Source organism: Hyla sarda, chromosome 8, assembly GCF_029499605.1.
Source record: "Hyla sarda isolate aHylSar1 chromosome 8, aHylSar1.hap1, whole genome shotgun sequence".
NCBI lineage: Eukaryota > Metazoa > Chordata > Amphibia > Anura > Hylidae > Hyla > Hyla sarda.
Window position 1 is genome coordinate 65,104,623 of NC_079196.1, and position 18,960 is coordinate 65,123,582.

Here is an 18,960-nt window from a genome sequence, read left to right on the forward strand (position 1 = left end):
AGGACTCAGGCAGACAAAAAAAGAAGATCTCCTCTATCCATCTCTCATGGTGATAAAGTTTGGTTATCTTCTAATTACATTCAGTTTAAAATCCCAAGTAACAAACTTGGTCCTTGTTTCCTGGGTCCGTTCAAGGTCTTACAAAAGATCAATCCTGTTTCATACAAACTCCGCTAGCCACCTTCTTTACGTATTCCTAACTCTTTTCCTGTTTCTCTCCTCAAACCTCTGGTTATAAACCATTATTCTCAAAAAAAAATTCTGCTCCAACTCCTGTCTCCGGTTCCTCAGATATTTTTCAAGTTGAAGAGATCCTGGCCTCTAAAATGGTACGTGGCAGAAATTTTTTTTTGGTCGATTGGAGGGGCTTTGGTCCTGAGGAGAGGTCCTGGGAGCCCAAGGAGAACATCTTGGACCGTAATCTCCTCAAAAATTTTTTGTCCCACAAGAAGAGGGGGAGACCAAAGGGGGGGGGGGGTACTGTAATAAACAGCGCTCCGAACGGAAATACCGGCCGTGAACGCATCTCTCCCTGTATGTCGGCTCCCGGCGGGGCTGGGATTCACATTGCGGGACGCGCTCACATGCGAGTCCCAGCCCTTCACTCACCTCCGTCCCCGGCCTCTGTCTCTCAGCTCCGACGCGCGCCGGAGCTTTGAAACTTAAAGGGCCAGTGCGCCCGTAATTAGTATTAACACCTGCACCATTTAGTTTTAGCACCTCCCTAGTACCCTTGCCGGACCTTTGTTTGCCTTGCGCCTTAGAGAAAGCAGTCCTAGTGTTTCCTTGCCGTGTACCAGACCGTGTTTCTAGCCGCCAGCCTATTGACCTTCTGCTACCCTACTGACTACGCTCCTGTGCCGCCTGCCCTGACCTCTAGCCAGCCTGACTATGTCCTGCCTATTCCTTTGGTGCCAAGCATTACCTCAGCCACCTGTCTGGTAGAGTCGTGCCAGGAGTAGCGACCTGGGTGTTGCCTGCCCAGCAAGTCCAACCTGCTTTGCCGCAGGCTCTGGTGAAAACCAGCGGCACCTTAGACTCCGCTCCCTGGCACGGCCCGCGTCATCTGCCACACAGGTCCAGCGGATCCACTACATCACCCTCTCCAGACTACCGTGGAACTATGGATCTACTACTCCCTGGGTACCTGCCGTCTGCGGTGAGTCTTACATATATGTTTATGGTAGCACTAGGTACCATACATCTTCAATGGAATTGTCAAAATTCATCTTTTATTCTTAGAGATTGTGAGGCCCTATTGTCTCTTCATCTGCTGCCAACTCCAGGCTGTGCCATTCAGACACTATATGGTCTCCTCATGCTTCAGCCACTTCCAGGCTGTGCCATTCAGACACTATATGGTCTCCCCATGCTACCACAAACTCCAGGCAGTCATTCAGCCACTATATGGTCTCCTCATACTAATGCCACCTCCAGGCTCTAACATTGTGCTGCCATGTGACATGTGACACCTTGTTAGATTAGGTCCTTTGTACCCACACGCCGAGGCCTTGGACACTAAAACTTGGGAGTTAAAATTTCAAATTCAAAATCCTAATTTTTAATTAAAAAATCTTAAATTTCTTTTTAAAAATCTTAAATTTCAATGGTCTCCTCATGCTTCTGCCAACTCCAGGCTGTGCCATTCAGACACTATATGGTCTCCCCATGCTTCAGCCAACTCCAGGTTGTGTCATTCAGCCAATATGTGGTTTACTGATGCTAGCTACTGATGCTAGCTACCCTTAATCTTCAATTTACATTTCAAAATTTGTCTTTTAATTGTAACATCTACGCTCCGGCCAGACATGCTGGCTGTGAGAGCTCTGTCATGTCCCCGCTGCCAGCAAGGCTGGGATTCGCATCACGGGACATGCCCGCTTGCACATCCCAGCCCGTCACTCACCTTCCTGTGCATGTGCCCCCGCCTCCTAGGGCACACTTGCGCCGGAGCTCTCACTCTTAAAGAGGCAGTGTTCATTTAGCCAAGTGTCTACACCTGCACCCTGGTCCTTAATAAATTAAAGTGACAGTGGTCAGATGTGCAAAAAATGTCCGGGTCCTACAGTGAAACTTGGCTGGGTCCTTAAGGGGTTAAAGGGGTATTCCAGGAAAAAAATTATTATTCTTTTTATATCAACTGGCTCCAGAAAGTTAAACAGATTTGTAAATTACTTCTATTAAAAAATCGTAATCCTTTCAGTACTTATGAGCTTCTGAAGTTAAGGTTGTTCTTTTCTGTCTAAGTGCTCTCTGAGGACACGTGTCTCGGGAACCGCCCAGTTTAGAAGAGGTTTGCTATGGGGATTTGCTTATAAACTGGGCGGTTCCCGTGACACGTGTCATCAGAGAGCACTTAGACAGAAAAGAACCACCTTAACTTCAGAAGGTACTGAAAGGATTAAGATTTTTTAATAGAAGTAATTTACAGTTCTGTTTAACTTTCTGGAGCCAGTTGGTATACAAAGAAAGGTTTTTTTTCCTGGATAACCCCTTTAATTATCCTCTCCATAGGGCTAAAATCTAACGAATAATCTATGAATAATTACAAAAGGGATTATTGGCAGTTATACTATGTAAAAGCTGGCACTTTGATCCCTTTTGATAAGGAGATGGTTTACATATGTAGGTGTTATTAACCTGACATATGCCTTTGCGGAGATTAGATTGCCCATGGATATTAGTCCTATCATTAGCCTAAGTCAGGATCTTCGTTAATATAATAATTTATTCTATTGAATGTACCTCTGGTAGCTACCGCACCCGACGTCTGAACATGTTCCAATCTTAGGAACGGAGTTCTAATGATTGACAGGGAGGCAGCGCCCCTATTGCCGGCGTCATAGGGAGCGCCCTCCGGTGACGTAAAAAAGGTGCGCGCGGGCTTCAGGTAGACGCCGGCGTGTTCAACATACACGCACCAGCTCCGGACACCGCTCCGGCACTCGCTGCCATTGCAGCGTTTCTTGCGTGCATCTCTATCAACAAACTGTAAGTACATCTGGAACAATACTATGGTCTCCACACTACACACTTGTCTGTATGGCGTCTCTATAGATATCTAATGTAGGCATATTGCCTTTACAGCACCCGGTGGTCTCTCAAGCTAGCCCAGTATCCACACATAATCGTGAGTACAAGCCCTAAATCCCTGTCAGGCATGATTCCTGGTGAGTTACAACATGTTGCTAAGGGAGATTTCTGTGTTTATTCTAGGTTGCGCCCTGAGGGGAACGAATGGTGGATTACTGATCGCTTTAAGCTATTAGAGAGACACAGGCAGTGATACACCATATTCTTGTATACTATTTGGAGTACAATGTATCTGTTCTCCATATTACTATTTGGATACATATAATATATGAAGTTGATTTCTAGTCCCCTGATGAAGTTGTGGGAACAAAGTTACTTTCCAGTTCCACAATTGGAAACACGTTGGGACAAGGGACTCTAAAACAGTATATTTAAAATGCAGTTATTCTGTTCTTTTAGTATCAGTTTTGTTATGGTGGCATGTTGACAAGTACTAATTGTTACAGCCTTTATCGTGACACGAGGCTGATTTATGAGCGCCATACGCTAGCCAACTAGCTCTCTAGCGTTGATTCGCTTTTTTCCTTTTTTTGTTTGGTTGCACTATTTGAGCACTATTATTTGATAAAGATAATATTTTTAAGCGATTAACTATTAAAAGTTACATTTTAATAAGGCACCTCAATCCTACATAGGGACCACTTTTTTCTACTTTCTATTCTCTTGCCATGAGGTATTATCTAATTAGGGTTCATATATAGCCCCTTATTTTATACATTCTATCTACTCTAACGAGAAGGCAACTTTTTGTTATTATTACCAGTTATTTCTGCTTAACTCAACACAACATTTGTTAGGATCTGGACTGGCGGCAGGTGAGGACACTGGAGGTGGATCCTCTGGACAGGGAGGCGATGGCGCGGGTCGTACTGGGGGATAGGTTCTAAGTAGTTACTGGTGTTCACCAGAGCCCACCGCAGCAAGTCCATCCCACTTTGCGGTGGGCTCGTGTCCCTCAGTAGCGACTCGACCTCTCTGGCAGCTGAGACTGGCATGGTACACAAGGACTAGACAGAGGCGAGGTCAGACGTAGCAGAAGGTCAGGGCAGGCGGCAAGGTTCGTAGTCAGGGGCAACGGCAGAAGATCTGGATACACAGGCAAGGGAACACAGAAACGCTTTCTCAGGGCACTAGGCAACAAGATCCGGCGAGGACAGGAAGGGGAAGTGGATTTATATAGGAAATGGAGGTGATTGCACTTAGTGGTGCACTGGCCCTTTAAATTTCAGACGTCCTCCTTCCGCCATCCCGGCGCGCGCGGCCCCGCTCTCTAGGGGGTGCGCCGGGACGGGACGGAAGGAGGACGGGGCAGGTGAGCAGAACGGGATGCGACCCGCGGGCAGATTTTTACCCTTCCAGACACTTTTTAAACCTTAATTGTAAAGTTATGTCTCTTTATCTTATTTCATTTTTGCAAATCACATGTACCACAGTAAAAAGGAATCCTGGAATTGATACATGTCTGTTTTCTTTTTTTCAACTTTAAATAAGATATATTTTTAATTTTATATATTTTTTTATTAAACATATATGCTTTGTAAGCTCTGCCCTTTCCATTTTGTTCTCCATATTTTTTGTACTGAAAATGTTAACATTATTTTGTTCTAAAAATAAAAAGACAGAATGAAATAAATCATCTGTTCTCAATGGAATTATACACTCTAAATTATGTATAGCAGCTGAATGTTGTCACATATGTTCAATCCAGCACCTGCATTGAACAATGTGAATTTTACAACGTAAGCACATTATATATTAACATATACAAATATAGAGGTCTGCAATAAAAATGCTGTGTAAGTAACAATTGACATCTCATTATTAAATTCCATCTGTTGTTTTGACCAGAAACTTATTATTGTTATCCGACCCCAACAACAAGAGTGAAGCGATGATCCAAAAATATGCTTTTTTTTCTGTTCTATTGTCACCAATTTACTCTAGCTACTACTAGGCTTACATCTGCTAAACTACTGTACTCATTTACTAATTAGTTTGCATTAACGGGGCATCTGTATAACAGAATACATTGTATATATTTGTATTAACAGAATACCGTATGTTGTATTAGGAAAGCTCAATGTTTGGAGCCAATATTAAAGAGGTATTCTAACATCAGATTTAAAAAAAACATAAAAATGCTGCAAAAGCATGTCACATTGCTTCTGTCTGTTCCAGTTCTAAAACCACCAAAAATCTGATTTAGGTTCTCCATTCTGTGCTTCCTGGTTGCACTTCTTTGTTGAGCAGCTTCTCAGTACTACAATTTCCAGAATGCTTTGCTCTTCATTATAGCCCAAGAAGGCACTCTGTGTGCCATTATTGGAGCACAGGTCTAGTGCACAGTATATAACAATATATGCACTCATCTTTTAACCTTACAAGCAACACAGAAAACAGCTTGTATCAAATCATTCCCATGGCAGCCAGTATTCAACTATAATCCAACAGAGGATACAGAAGAGCAATGATGCTCAGGGCATCCTCAGCCAATCACAGAACAGTGAAAATAGTCAGAAGCTACCTGTTACACTACAATGAACTTCTGTCTATTAACACTGTTCTATGATCAGTCCCTACTACTGGATCAACCCCCTGCTGGCATCTGAAAAGTATTTGTTCTTGCCCACTGCTCCAGCTGAGGATCCCATGCACATTGTTACTCTCCTCCCACAGCACTCCTCCCAGTTCCTCACCCAGCAGACTATCACACAATCAGGAAAGTTTCAGCACCTGCTGTTAATTCCCTGTCTGCTCCTCTGCCTGTATAGTGAAACAAAAATTAAAGACCAGAGGATGGCACCTTGTGTATTACCCACAGAAAATTTTGATCCCCCAATAAGGGTCTGATGGTGTCTCTGTGAATTAGCCACTCACCTGGAGCGAAAAAGTACAGCACAAATCACCCCAAAATTGGGGTACATTAGGGGAAATTCATCAATGGTTTTACCCTGTTTTGTGGTGTTAATTTGTCACACGATTTGTCTCAGTTGCTGTTTAGGGACTTTTCATTGCAACTTTTGCTTTAGAATCTTTTTCTAAAGTTGCATAGATATGCCATAGTCTGGTTAAGTTTTTGCAGTGGTCATGAATTTCTCATGTGCGATTTGTCACACAAGTTGTCCCAAATCCCTCAATTTGTCGCACATCTTTTTTTCTGCTCTTGCTACTGCTCCTCTGCCTGTGGCATTGTTCAGCATCAGACAGCATTCTTTAAACACACCTAATTCTCCCTAAATGTCCCAATAGATATATATACACTGCTCAAAAAAATTAAAAAAAATAAAAGGGAACACTAAGATAACACATCCTAGATCTGAATGAATTAACTAATCGTATGAAGTACTTTCATCTTTACATAATTGAATGTGCTGACAACAAAATCACACAAAAATTATCAATGGTAATCAAATCTATCAACCCATGGAGGTCTGGATATGGAGTCACACTCAAAATCAAAGTGGAAAACCACACTACAGGCTGATCCAACTTTGATGTAATGTCCTTAAAACAAGTCAAAATGAGGCTCAGTAGTGTGTGTGGCCTCCACGTGTCCGTATGACCTCCCTACAATGCCTGGGCATGCTCCTGATGAGGTGGCGGATGGTCTCCTGAGGGATGTCCTCCCAGACCTGGACTAAAGCATCCGCCAACTCCTGGACAGTCTGTGGTGCAACGTGGCGTTGGTGGATGGAACGAGATATGATGACCGAGATGTGCTCAATTGGATTCAGGTCTGGGGAACGGGTGGGCCAGTCCATAGCATCAATGCCTTCCTCTTGCAGGAACTGCTGACACACTCCAGCCACATGAATTCTAGCATTGTCTTGCATTAGGAGGAACCCAGGGCCAACCGCACCAGCATATGGTCTCACAAAAGGTCTGAGGATCTCATATTGGTACCTAATGGCAGTCAGGCTACCTCTGGCATGCACATGGAGGTCTGTGCAGCCCCCCAAAAAAGGCACCCCACACCATTACTGACCCACCGCCAAATGGTCATGCTGGAGAATGTTGCAAGAAGCAGAACGTTCTCCATGGCATCTCCTTACTCTGTCACGTCTTTCACGTGCTCAGCATGAACCCTCTTTCATCTGTGAAGAGCACAGGGTGCCAGTGGCGAATTTGCCAATCTTGGTGTTCTCTGGCAAATGCCAATGGTCCTGCATGGTGTTGGGCTGTAAGTACAACCCCCACCTATGGACGTTGGGCCCTCGTACCACCCTCATGGAGTCTGTTTCTGACCATTTGAGTTGACGCATGAACATTTGTGGCCTGCTGGAGGTCATTTTGCAGGGTTCTGGCAGTGCTCCTCCTTGCACAAAGGCGGAGGTAATGGTCCTGCTGCTGGGTTATTGCCCTCCTACAGCCTCCTCCACATCTCCTTATGTACTAGCCTGTCTCCTGGTAGGTAGTGCCTCCATATTTTGGACACTACGCTGACAGACACAGCAAACCTTCTTGCCACAGCTCACATTGATGTGCCATCCTGAATGAGCTGCACTACCTGGGCCACTTGTGTGGGTTGTAGACTTCATCTCATGCTACCACTAGAGTGAAAGCACCGCCAACATTCAAAAGTGACCATAACATCAGTCAGGAAGAATAGGAACTGAGATGGGGTCTGTGGTCACCACCTGCAGAACCCCTCCTTTATTGGGGGGTGTCTTGCTAATTGCCTATAATTTCCACCTGTTGTCTGTTCCATTTGCACAACAGCATGTGAAATTGATTGTCAATCAGTGTGTTGCTTCCTGAGTGGACAGTGGGATTTAACAGAAGTGTCATTGACTTGGAGTTACATTGTGTTGTTTAAGTGTTCCCCCTTTTTTTTTTTTTTTTTTTTTTGAGCAGTATATATATATATATATATATATATATATATATATATATATATGTGTGTGTGTATATTACAGGAATGTAGGCTGAAGGGGCTGGTCAAAGGTGGTGACATCACTTAGGGGCAGGGCTAGGGTTCAGCAACAAGATCCAGCCAAGCCTTCTGAGACAGCAGAGGTTTATGCATTGTTTTGGGAATGAGGAAGGTGCTGGGAAGCTAGAGACAACACCACCCTGACAGTGACAGGACTACACAACTTCTTGTTATGGGTAAATTATGCAAAAGCATGCAAAAGCTTGTCAAATCTGTGATAACACTAAATTAATAAGGTACATATCTTGGGATGATAGCCTTATTTAACCCTTAGTGGACCCATGACATAAATGATGCCCTGTTAATTAGCACACCAAGACGTACAATTACGTCATGGACTGGAGCGCTGAAAAGTACAGTGATCGCTCAACTTACAATGTCCTCAACATACACTAGTTTCAACATACAAATGGTCTTTTCTGGACCAGTGTAACTTACATAGTTACATAGTTACATAGTTAGTATGGTTGAAAAAAGACATACGTCCATCAAGTCCAACCAGGGGATTGAAGGGAAGGATGTAAGGGGATAAGGGAAAGGGATGTAGTTTTATAATTCTGCATAAGCATTAATGTTATTTTGTTCCAGGAATGTATCTAACCCTGCTTTAAAGCTGTTAATTGTTCCTGCTGTGACCAGTTCCTGAGGTAGACCGTTCCATAAATTCACAGTCCTCACGGTAAAGAAGGCGTGCCGCCCCTTTAGACTAAACCTTTTCTTCTCCAGACGGAGGGAGTGCCCCCTCGTCCTTTGGGGGGGTTTAACCTGGAACAGTTTTTCTCCATATTTTTTGTATGGGCCATTTATATACTTATATACGTTTATCATATCCCCCCTTAAACGTCTCTTCTCAAGACTAAACAATTGTAACTCCTTTAATCGCTCCTCATAGCTAAGATGTTCCATGCCCCATATTAGTTTAGTCGCGCGTCTCTGCACCCTTTCCAACTCCGCAGTGTCCCTTTTATGAACAGGCGACCAAAACTGAACAGCATATTCCAGGTAAGGCCGTACCAATGATTTATAAAGGGGGAGTATTATGTCCCTGTCCCTTGAGTCCATGCCTCTTTTGATACATGACAACTTGAAACCAGACTCAACATAGAATGCTATTAGACACCATAGAAAAAAAGAGTTCAAGCAGCACCTATGTAAAAAGTATATACTTCTTTATTAAACACATATTCAATTAAAAACATGTATCATGCAGCAGTGGAGAAGTGACAAGGATGGGTATCCAATACAACAATAGGGGCAAAAAATGGTTGCTCAGAAAAATATGTTCATATAACAGCTCATAATCCAACTACAAAAGAATTAATAACGTGTGTACACATGCACAATCTCAAGTACAACAAAAGTATTTCCTTTGTATTATTAATGCATTAGATATGGGCTTGTGTGAGTATAGTATATCTATGGGGATAACCATTAGTTAATCCCACCCAGAACTAAAAATATATTAACTATAAAGTGCAAATGCATCACAAGTGTAAGATAAGTACTGGGTAAATGCAGACATAGTCCATACAACTATAAAGAAAATGAGCGATCATATCAGCATACTAGTATATCCTTACCCATGTGTGAGAGCAGCCACCGCCCTGACCCCTACAATCGTTTCGGTTTCCCTTTCTCAAGAGTGCATTAATTGAATATGTGTTTAATAAAGAAGTATATACTTTTTACATAGGTGCTGCTTGAACTCTTTTTTCTATGGTTACTAATAATATTATTGAGTTCCCCTGTTGATGACAGGATTTTTTTGCACTCCCTTATGGGTGTCAATATGACACAAGGGAGATACTTTTGCAATAAGCTAGAACTGTGGTATTTAACATAGAATGCTACAGACGGTCCAGATCTGCAAAACATGTCAATGGCTGACCAACTGACCAATCAGAATGGGCATTTCACTGGTGAAACACCTGTATTACTGAAGTACATGCACTGACTGGTAGAGATGTCGCGAACGGTTCCCTGCGAACATAGCTTGTTCGCGTTCGCCGCGCCTTGCGAACATATGCGATGTTCGATCTGCCCACTATTCGTCATCATTGCAGTAAACTTTGACCCTTTGTGTCACAGTCAGCAGACACATTACAACCAACCAGCAACAGACCCTCCCACCTCCTGCACGGACTCCATTTTAGCTTCATTCTGAAACTGCATGGTTAGAGAGAGGAGGGATAGTGAACCTGATCCGGATTTAATAGGGAAAGCGATTTCTAGGTGGTTTATTCAGGGTCCACTACACTCCTGAAGCACTAAACTAATCTCTGCTGTAAGGAAAGCACCCAAAAAAAGCTCTTTTTAGGGCTCAAACATCAGTCTGCATTTTTTTGTTTTCCCCCTGTGTACTCTAATAGCATTTGCCTTTCTGGCAGCATGATTGGCAGGCTCACAGGGTATATTGTGCCCACTTGCTCAGTGGCACCACTCATATCTGCTGTCACAATAGCTTGCAATATAGCAGTAGTATAGCTGTCAGTTTCTTTCACACGTTTGTTTTGCAACAGCTGGAGGCACCCTGGTTGGGAACCACTGGTTAAAAGGGGTACTCCAGTGGAAAACTTTTTTTCTTTCAAGCAACTACAGTATTCAGTGTCCACAAAAATCCGGAAGGACTCATCTGATCTCTGCTTTAAGGACAGCACCCAAAAAAGCCATTTTTAGGGCTCAAACATCAGTCTGCTTTTTTTATTTCCCCCCCCCTGTGTACTCTAATAGCATTTGCCTGCCTTGCAGCGTGTGTGGCAGGCTCGCTCACAAAGTATATTGTGCCCACTTGCCCAGTGGCACCACTCATATCTGCTGTCATAATAGCAGTATAGCAATATAGCAGTAATATAGCAGTCAGTTTCTTTCACACGTGTGTTTTGCAACAGCTGGAGGCACCCTGGTTGGGAACCACTGGTTAAAAGGGGTACTGTTACGCCGAGCGCTCCGGGTCCCTGCTCCTTCCCGGAGCGCTCGCGGCGTTCCTCTCTCTGCAGCGCCCCGGTCAGACCCGCTGACCGGGAGTGCTGCACTGACACTGCCGACAGGGATGCGATTCGCAAAGTGGGACGCGCCCGCTCGTGGATCGCATCCCAATCCACTTACCTGTCCCGGTCCTCGGCTGTCACGTCCTGGCACGCGCGGCTCCGCTCTCTAGGGCGCGCGCGCACCAGCTCTCTAAGATTTAAAGGGCCAGTGCACCACTATTGGTGCCTGGCCCAATCAGTCTAATTAGCTCAAACCTGCTCCACGCCTTTATAACCTCACTTCCCCTTCCCAGCATTGCCGGATCTTGTTGCCCTTGTGCCTTGAGAAAGCGTTTCCTGTGATTGCCATACCAGTGTTTCCAGACCTTCTGCTATTACCATTGACTACGAACCTTGCCGCCTGCCCTGACCTTCTGCTAGGTCTGACCTCGCCGCTGTCTAGTCCTTCTGTCCCACGCCCTCTCAGCAGTCAGCGAGGTTGAGCCATTACCGGTGGATACGACCTGGTTGCTACCGCCGCAGCAAGACCATCCCGCTTTGCGGCGGGCTCTGGTGAATACTAGTGTTGCTCACGAATATTCGCAATTCGAATATTATTCGCGAATATCGCATATTCGCGAATTCGCGAATTTCGCGAATATAGCGCTATATATTCGTAATTACGAATATTCGTGTTTTTTTTTTGTTTTTTTTTCACAGTACACATCACAGTGATCATCCCTCTCTGCTTCCAGCTTGTGTGGTGTAAAGAAGGCTGTAATACTACTGTGTGAGACTGGCGTGCGAAAATTCGCATATGCGAAAAGTAGCATATGCTAATTTTCGCATATGCGAATTTTCGCGTAAGCTAATTTTGTATATGCTAATATTCACATATGTTAATTTTCGCATACGTTAATTTACGCATATGCGAAAATAAAAACGAGAATATGCGAATATTCGCGAATATATGACGAATATTCGTCCATATATTCGCGAATATTCGCGAATTCGAATATGGCCTATGCCGCTCAACACTAGTGAATACCAGTAGCAGCTTAGAACCGGTCCACCGGTACGGTCCACGCCAATCCCTCGCTGACACAGAGGATCCACATCCAGCCTGCCGAATCCTAACAGGTACTCTGGTAGAAAACTTTTTTCTTTCAAGCAACTACAGTATTCAGTGTTCACAAAAGTCCTGAAGGACTCATCTGATCCCTACTGTAAGGACAGCACCCAAAAAAGCCCTTTTTAGGGCTCAAACATCAGTCTGCATTTTTTTCCCCAAAAACACTTTTTGACTGTGAAATAATAACATACAGTTTCCATCACACAAGTGCATTTCAGGGCCTGCAAGGGCACAGTGTTACACCAGTGCTACTCATATTTGGTGTAACAGTAGTGAAAATTAAAAAAAAAAAAAAAAAGTTTTTGGCTGTGAAATCAAATCAGTCAGTTTATAAAACACTTGGGAGTTTTGGGGCCTGCAGGGCTCAGTGTCACACTATTGCAAGTCATATTTGGTGAAACAGTAGTGTAAATTTGAAAAAAAAAAAAATTCTGGCTGTGAAATAAAATCAGTCAGTTTACAAAACACTTGGGAGTTTTGGGGCCTGCAGGGCTTATTGTCACTAGTGCAAGTCATATTTGGTGTAACAGTAGTGTAAATTTTTAAATAAAAAACTTTTTTGGCTGTGAAATAAAATCAGTCAGTTCACTTCACACTTGGGAGTTTTTGGGCCTGCAGGGCTCTGTGTCACACTAGTGCAAATCATATTTAGTGTAACAGTAGTGTAAATTTAACAAAAAAAAAATGTTTTGACTGTAATAGATTGAATAGCAGGTAGTTGTCTGCAAGCGTGTGTGTCAGGCCTACAGTGTCTACTCTGCCAACTTCTGCCAGTGCACAGTGCCACTCATATCTGTTGTCACAGTAGCTTGCACGCATAGTACCACTAATTGAAAAAAAAATGACAGGCAGAAGCAGGCCACCCTGCAGGGGCCGTCGTGGTGCTGTGATTCCCTTTGGCCCTAGAATAATGGCCAGTGATCAGAGGCCACGTACCCTGAACTCGCAAAGTTCTGAGGACATAGTTGACTGGCTAACACAGGACACCCAGCTCTACAGCTTCCGTTCGGAACCTTGACGCATCATCCTCCTCCTCTAGCTTAGCTTCGGGCACCTCTCAAGTTACCACTCACCCGCCTGCCGCCACCACCAACACTAGCACCACAGCAGCTTTACTTGATCCGTCAGAGGAGTTATTTACACATCAGTTTGAAGAAATGAGGGATGCGCAAACATTATTGCCAGAGGATGTAGATAACAGGGATATGTCTCAGTCAGGCAGCATTACACACATGGACATACGGTGTGATGATGTTGTACCCGATGCTGCTTCCTTTCTTGAGTTGTCAGAAACAAGTGAAGCAGTTGTTGATGACAATGCTTCCGTGGATGCCACGTGGGTGCCCGCTAATAGAGAAGAAGAACAGGGGGAAAATTCAGATGGGGAGACAAAGAGGAGGAGGAGACGAGTTGGAAGCAGGGGGAGGTCGTCGCAAGGAGCTAGTGGCACAGTCAAACAGCATGCATCGGCAGCTGGGGTCAGCCAGACAGCACGCCAATCAACGCATGCTGTTGCCACCACCAGAATGCCGTCATTGCAGAGCTCAGCAGTGTGGCATTTTTTTTGTGTGTCTGCCTCAGACAACAGCGATGCCATTTGCAACCTGTGCCAAAAGAAACTGAGTCGTGGGAAGTCCAACACCCACCTAGGTACAACTGCGAAGGCACACGATCTCACATCACAAACGCCTATGGGATCAACACATGAGTAAAAGCAGCACACAAACTCAAAGCCGCCATCCTACTCCTGGCCCAGCGTCTTCAGCCACGTCAACCACTGCTGTCCTCCTTGCCCCCTCTCAACCATCCGCCTCTCCATCTCTCGCCTTGAGCAGTTCCTGCTCATCTGCTCACAGTCAGGTGTCTGTCAAGGACATGTTTGAGCGTAAGAAGCCAATGTCACAAAGTCACCCCCTAGCCCGGCGTCTGACAGCTGGCTTGTCTGAACTCTTAGTCCGTCAGCTTTTACCATACAAGCTGGTGGAGTCTGAGGCGTTCACAAAATTTTAAGCTATTGGGACACCATAGTGGAAGGTACCCGGCCGAAATTTCTTTGCACAAAAGGCAATCCCCAACCTGTACTCGATTGTGCAAAAGGAATTAATGGCATGTCTGGCACACAGTGTTGGGGCAAGGGTCCATCTGACCACCGATACCTGGTCTACAAAGCAGGGTCAGGGCAGGTATATCACCTACACTGCGCATTGGGTAAACCTGGTGACGGCTGCCATGCATGGAATGCGTGGCTCTGCAGAGGAGATGGTGACACCGCCACGACTTGCAGGCAGGCCTGCTGCCACCTCCTCTACTCCTCCTACTCCATCCTCTTCCATAACCTCCTCGGCTGAGTCCTCGTCTACTGCTGCATCTTGCTCCACATCACCGGCACCCCCCCAGCTCCCCAGGTGCTATTCTACATCCCAGATACGGCAGTGTCACGCCATCTTGGGGTTGACTTGCCTGAAAGCAGAGAGTCACACCAAACCAGCACTCCTGTCCGCCCTAAACGCACAGATGGATCAGTGGCTGACTCCGCACCAAATGGAGATCGGCAAAGTGGTTTCTGACAACGGATTTGGGCAAGTTGACAGATGTGCCGTACATGTGTGTAATCTGATCGTACAACGCTTTGTGCATAAGTACCCAGGCTAACAGGATGGTGTGTGGCCATTTCAGGCGTTCCTACACGGCCATGGCGCACTTTTCAGGTATCCAGCAGCGAAACAACATGCCATTGAGGCGCTGGATTTGCGACAGCCCGACACGTTGGAATTCAACACTCCTAATATTCGACCGCCTGCTCCAACAAGAAAAAGTCGTTAACAAATATTTGTATGACCGGGGTGCTAGGACATCCTCTGTGGAGCTAGGAATTTTTTTGCCACGTTACCGGCGCTCATGTGCAATGCCTGTGGGCTCATGCGTCCTTTTTAAGAGGTGACAAACCTAGTCAGTTGCACCGAAGGCACCATCAGCGACATCATATCATTTGTTTTCTTCCTAGAGCGTGCCCTGCGAAGAGTGCTGGATCAGGCAGTAGATGAGCGGGAAGAGGAAGAGTTGTGGTCACCATCACCACCAGAAACATCCTTATCAGCATCGCTTGCTGGACCTGTGGCAACACTGGAAGAGGATTGTGAGGAAGAGGAGTCAGAGGAGGAATGTGGCTTTGAGGAGGAGGAGGAAGACCAACCACAACAGGCATCCCAGGGTGCTTGTTGTCACCTATCTGGTTCCCGTGATGTTGTACGTGGCTGGGGGGAAGAAGATTATACCTTCCGTGACATCACTGAGGACGAGGAACGGGACATGAGTAGCTCGGCATCCAACCTTGTGCAAATGGGGTCTTTCATGCTGTCGTGCCTGTTGAGGGACCTGTATAAAAAGGCTCAAGGAGAACGACCTGTACTGGGTGTCCACGCTACTAGACCCACGGTATAAACATAAAGTGCCTGACAGGTTACCGCATTACAGCAAGGCGGAAAGGATTCAGCAGGTCCATAATAAATTAAGAAGTATGCTGTACACAGCGTATAAGGGTCATGTCACAGCACAACAGGGATCTAACAGGGGAAGAGGTGAAAGTGATCCTCCTCCCATGAACACGCCGGCAAGGACAGGATGCTTTACAGACATGTTCTTGATGGAGGACATGCAGAGCTTTTTAAGTCCTGGGCGATACATTTGACTAAACAAGGCCTGATCAGATGAGCTGCCTTGGGCTAAAAATGGTCCACACACTGCTGTATTTTACCTCTGAATGCCGGATGACTTGCGTGACTTATCCGCTACCAACCAAAAAAAAAGGCACATAACAGGGCTTAAACTGATAGGAGTGGTGTGTTAAGTAGTACTATTCCTATCTGGCGGCACATTAAATTGCACGCGCAGTGCCCCAAATTTGAAGTAGTAGTGGGCGATACATTCGACAAAAAAAAGCATGATGATGAGATGAGCTGCCTTGGGCTAAAAATGGTCCACACGCTGCTGTATTTTACTTCTTCGCCACCAACTAGGGTTCAAGCCGCAATGTTTTAGGGCACTTTCTGCCTGGGCACTTTCTGGCCAAAAATTTTATGTTCGCGACATCACTACTGACTGGCTGTCTGGTAGCGCCCCCTACAGTACAGGGAGGTACTACATGCTCTGTACTCTTTACCTGTGCCAGGGTTTGCTTCTCCTCTGGACACCAGGTCAGGGCTCCATGTTACTTTTTTATAGTGTTGAGCGGCATAGGCCATATTCGAATTTGTGATATTTAGCGAATATATAGACGAATATTCGTCATATATTCGCTAAATTTGCATATTCGTAATATTCACGTTTTATTTTTGCATATGCGAAAATTCGCATTTGCGAATATTTGCATATGCGGAAATTAGCATATACAAAACTTTGCATATACGAAAATTTGCATATGCGAAAATTCGCACGCCAGTCTCACACAGTAGTATTAGAGCCTTCTTTACACCACACAAGCTGGAAGCAGAGAGGGGTGATCACTGTGATGTGTACTGTGAAAAAAAAACAAATATTCGTAATTGCGAATATATAGTGCTATATTTGAGAATATTCACAAATTTGCAAATAAAATTTGCATTGCGAATATTCGCGAGCAACACTACTTTTTTAGGACATTGCATGTACTGTACAGGATCCTGAAGAAGCTCCTGTCCTCTACATAGACAGTGATTTACAGCTCCCAGCAGATCTTTCTTACTTTTATATGTAAGGACTTTCTTTATCTTTATTAGTTATCTACTTATTTTTCTTTAATCCTCACTTTTTTCCTATTTCTGGATGGCATTTTTTTGGCTTTAGAACCAATTACCAGGTTTCTATAGAGTTATGGTCTCAACATACAATATTCATCCTGGAACAAATTCACATTGTAACTTGAGGGGCCACTGTATTAGCAATCAACAGATTGCTATAAAAACTCCCCTGTGGGAAAAATTTTAAATGTAAATGAAAGTCATAAAAAGTTTTTAAAAATATAAATAAGCTCCCCAGTTAAAATGAAATTACCCCCTTTCCCATATTTCTAATAAAAAATGTAATATATAAATAAATATATTTGGTATTGCCATGAGTGGAAATGTCTGACATTTGAAAATATAATGTTAATGATCCCATACAGTGAATGGCATAGACCTAAAAAATATTAAAAAAAAAAGTGGTACAGATAAAAGCTAGAGATAATGGTGGTGCACAAAATGAGCCCTTAAAGGGGTATTCCGGGGGTCAACGTGTTTTTCCGTTTTTGACTTACCCTATTTGTTTTGTTTCATTTCTATTCTTGTTGTTTAGGCGACTCTATTTCCGTTCTTTGTTGTCTTTTTATCCCCCACTTTGTTTTCCTATCTTTGCTTCTATTTTCTTGCTGTGCACAAAAGGGACTACAACTCCCATCATGTGTCATTCAGGAGTCTTCAGTCTGTGGTCTCACACAAGCTTCTGTAGTCTCCTAGGGGTTGTAGTTCACCACACCTCTGTGGCATACATCAGTGTTTCTCAACCAGGGTGCCTCCAGGTGTTGCAAAACTACTACCAGCAGCATGCCCTGACAGCCTTTGGACATGCTAGGAATTGTAGTTTTGCAACAGCTGGAGGCACACTGGTTGGGAAACACTGATGTAACATGATGTGTATACTGAATAGGCTAGAACAGTGTTTCCCAACCAGTGTTCCTCCAGCTGTTGCAAATCTACCAATCGAAATCTGTCAGGGCATGCTGGGAGTTGTAGTTTTGCAACAGCTGGAGGCACAATGGTTTGTAAACACTAGCATACACACACACAACAGGGACTACAACTCCCAGCATGTGTCATTCAGGAGTCCCCCCCCTCCCCCTTCACATATAGAGATCATCCCCAGTATGAGATTTATTCCCCTGCAGTCCATACATCCCCAGCCCGTGCACCTTCTTATCCTCCCCTTCAGATAACACTTATCTTCTCTGTGAGGTCCTTCTCCTGTGCAGACCTGCGTCCTTAGAATACAGAGCAGGGGGGAGGGGAGGGCAGGAGCTGTGTACTCAGCTGGATGAGATGAGGGGGTGTGGCTTATTTCTCATGCAGACAGAAAAAAAAAAGAGCTGTGACATCTTGTCCACCACAGACTCAGAACTGTGGACAAAAGTAAAAGAAAACCCTCTGAACTACAGAACTTCCTGCCCAACAAACAGGTAAGAAAAACACATACATGCTGCCAAAACATATAACACATGTATATTGCAAAAAACCAAAACTTACATAGAAGATGCCATATGTCAAAAAATGTACCCCTTTAAACAACCCTCTATATGGGAAAAATGAGGAAATTCTAAGCATACTTAGTTTCTTAAAAAAAGTTTTCCTTTTTTTTTAAAGTAGTCCAGTAACAGACAAGCACGTAAAGATGGATGCTGCTTTATTTATATTGACCCACAGAATGAAGAGGATATGTCAGTTTTACCATAAAGTGCACTGCATAAAAATGAAACCCCCAAAAGCTTTTTTGGGGAATGAATCTTAGACGGGGTTGTGAAACTTGTGAGACTTACAACCATTGAGACTATGGCTGCATTCCGCACATTTCAATAATTCGGCAGGCTCTAGTACTGCTTGAAAATGTGCCGTCTCATAGATGGCAATGCATTTCTGAGTGGAATCCACAGAAAGAATAGACATGTATATTCTTCCTGCGGACACCGGAATCGGGATTTCCACAGCAGAAACATCTGCTGCAAAAAATTCTGCCGTGTGCACAGTGCAGCAGAACCCCATTGTAATCATGGGACTCTGCTGCAGCGGAATGTCTATGTGGAATATTCTGATGGAATTCTTAAAGACCTT